The following is a 3,614-nucleotide window of genomic DNA, read 5'->3' on the forward strand; positions in this document are numbered from 1 at the left end:
TATTCTTGCCTTCGACTTTTATCATGATCAATTCACCATTACCTTTGCCCTCTGCAATTTTTGTCACCTTTAGGTCTTTCTTGGCCAAGAACATGATTCCCCCTCCCTGTTTCTTGTCCCTGTTTTTTATCCAGTAGTTGTATAAACCTTGTCCGATAACAGTGGATGGTATTTCACCTCTTAGTTTAGTCTCTACAATTCCCATTATGTCTGGTTTTGCTTCTAACAGATAATCATTGAGTTCGTTCAGTCCCGAAATTAGTCCGTCAATGTTGGTATAGGCACTGTATGGGGCAGAAACTTGGAACATAAGAGAAGAAGAGAGGAGGAATTTGAATGTGTTTGAGATGAAGTGTCTCAGAAGTATGATGGGGGTTACTAGGCTAGATAGAGAAATGAGGAGGTGAGGAGGAGAACAGGGGTGGAAAGGGAGTTGGAAGATAGGGTTGATGAAAGAATATTAGGATGGTTTGGACACATGGAAAGAATGAGTGAAGAAAGACTAGTAAAAGAGGTATGGAAGGCAGATGTGGAGGGAGTGAACATGAGGGGACGTCCTAGGATGAGATGGATGGATGGGGTGAAGGGGGCTTTGGGGAAGAGGGGAATGTCTGTTGAGGAAGGACGGGAGAGGACAGAAGACAGGGGTGAATGGAGAATGGTTGTATATGGGTGATGTTGTAATTGCATGAGGTGAAATGGGCGGGGGGATGGGGGGTGAGGTAGTATGTGTGAGCAAAATTTGACGCAGCCTGAAGGGATTTCTCTCTGTCTTTTATGCAATGGGGGGATGGAGAGGGGGGGGTTGCCAATTTAATGAAGCGGCCTTGCTGTGGATGTGCTGTGTCTGGTGACACTGCTTCTGACCCAGGTCAGTGGACAAGGTGCAGGGATGACCCATCATCAAGGAGGTGCTAAGATGGGAGGGAGGGTGGAGGGGTGTGGAGTGTATTCAGGGATGGAATGGGTGGGAATGATTTTATGCCTTTTCCTTTTTGGCTACCTCCCTTGTAAGGGGGAAAAAGCCTTGGTATATGTATGTATGTATGTATTCTATTGGAAGAATCAGGCGTGGATACAAGGGGGGGGGGCCAGGGGACCTGCCCCCCCCAACGCCCCGGGTATGGTACACTCATCTCGAGTTTGATTCTCCTTGGATAAACACTTTTTAGTGCAAATTTATGATTTGAATTATACATACCCCCTTATATGGGGGTTAGCCAAAAAGAAAAAGGCATAGAAATCACTCCCATCCATTTCATTTGGAAAGCTCCCAGACCCTCTTATGCCTTTACTTTCTTTTTTAGGAATGTCCCCTTTTGGGGCTACAGGTAGTACGACTCCTAATCCCATCCCCCATCCCTTTTTTGTCGCCTTTTACGACTCAAGTGGAAATACTTGGTGGCAGTATTCTTTTGCCCCCACCACAGGGTAGGTAGGCAAAAAAAGGAAATTAATTTTCAGAGAAATGGTACAAGGGGTTGGGGGACAGCATAACAGAGGGACAGTTGTAGTATAAAAGTGTCATCATTTCTCTATGTACAGAGTTTTCCTCTATCACAGACCAAATGATGTGTGGCTCTGGTCCGTAGGGGTGCCCCATATAGACCCTAAAGTATCAACTGCATGCTACTTTGCCACAATAACATGCAGCCAATACCCTAAAACAGACTTAGGTTTCTGGACCAATCTCCAAGCCAACAGCATTATTCTTGGGGTTAAAATATCGGCGTGTTTCAAGTATCGGTTATCGCTTATCTGTTCAGGCCCCCCCCCAAATAACATTCCTGGATCCGTGCCTGGGAAGAATCTAAGGTTTCGAAGTGCAGCTGGTCAATTCAGGTGGTTTTAGTGGATCCTGTTATCATTCTTTGTGATTTGTATTTTCTGTCAGATATGCTTGTGTTCTTGAATGCTATGGTGGCACAATCATGTGTAGTTCTTGTGACTAGCATGTAAATTGTAATTAGGGTTTCTTTTGGCTGGCCAAATCCATCATTAAAGTAATACCAACACAGAATAGATCTGGCCACAGAAGCAAACCAACTTTGATGAAATCACCACACAGAAGACAATGACTTCATTCTACATTACCCTACTCTAGTCCTACCCAGACAACAGCACAATATCTCTTCCTTGAGCAGCATGTTAGCCAATCTGGTGGCTGTTACTGGTCACCTGCATCTCCCACAAGAAAGCCCTAAGGTAATGAAGTGATTAATTCATTAATATGGTGAAAGGACCCTTTTGCTTGTGGAACTTCTTTGCCATATCTAAGGAGCTCATTTGCCTTTTTTTTTTTTTCCATGTACTTTCAGATACTCCTTGGTCAGGATCAATGACAGGTACTTGCTTGTGGTGGTCCTTCAAGATGGACAGCAGATCTGCCCATCTTTAAAACCCATCAACCCAGTCACCTCCATCAGGAGATACTCGTACAGCCCTGAGGGGTTGAATACTTGGTCTTTGGACTGGGGCCAAGATCTCTAACAATGTCAACAGTATTTCTTGCACTTCCCCACACATGGGGATCTGACTGCTGACAACTGCAACCCCTACTAATTTCAACAGATGACATAAAAACAGTCCCACATTAGTGCAAGACAGGCAACAGTCCAAAGTTTCTTCCCAGAGTCATTCAGTCAGCCTGTTGACCCTGGTCTTTCTTGCATGAGACATGAAGCCTCCATGTAACCATAAGTCATTCAAGGAAAATATATTGTTATTGTCTATGGATTGTTGATGTGTGGTACTGTGATATGAGGTGATCTCTGTCTTCCCAGGGTGATCAGTGGGAGGGCCTTAGGACCATTTCCAGTCAATGTTGTACTGTGGCTTTCATTCAGAGAAACTAGAGGCACCATTATTATTACTTCCTGGTATGGCCTGAGATGTCAGCTTTCACTTTATATGAGAATTTGGATGTGAAACTAGACATGAATTATTTTAGCATAGTATGTGCAAGTTTTTTAATTTTTACTGAACAATTCCCAGCAATTTAGCTTCTCTATTGCAAATATTTTATTTTTGTTGTGTACTAAATGGTATATTTATTGTTCTCACAGTGTGCACATGTAATTTTTATTGTATTCAACATGTCCATATTAGTTCCTTTTATTGTTATTGTGATCACAAATAATTTTTATTGTATTCAATATTAGTTCTCTTCATTGTAGTTTTTTTTCCAAGAAGTTTAGTATTAGTTGGCTTTTACCTCATAACTTTGTATACAATGTGTCATAGGCATTGGAATTCACACACAGAAAGGGTTTTGCACTAACTTAAGATTACAAAGAAAAGAGAAGTAAAACATAAGATAAAGGAGGCAAAAAGGAGAGCAGATATGAAATGGGGTAAGACTATGACAGAAAATTTTGAAAGTAATAAAAAGATGTTTTGGAAGGAAATTAAAAGAGGAAAGGGAGGTGAATCAAGTAGAGAAGAAAAGGTAAATGGTGCAGATGGATAGATGACAATGGAAGAGTCAGCAGTAAGAGGAAGATGGAGAGAGTATTTTAGGGAATTGCTAAATGTGAAGGATAATAAGGAGGGAAAGGTAGTTGCAGTGGGAAGCACTAAGAAAATGACAGTGATGAATGAGAAAAATGGTGGGG

Source organism: Oratosquilla oratoria, chromosome 18, assembly GCF_046742065.1.
Source record: "Oratosquilla oratoria isolate Oo_2021 chromosome 18, ASM4674206v1, whole genome shotgun sequence".
Lineage (NCBI taxonomy): Eukaryota > Metazoa > Arthropoda > Malacostraca > Stomatopoda > Squillidae > Oratosquilla > Oratosquilla oratoria.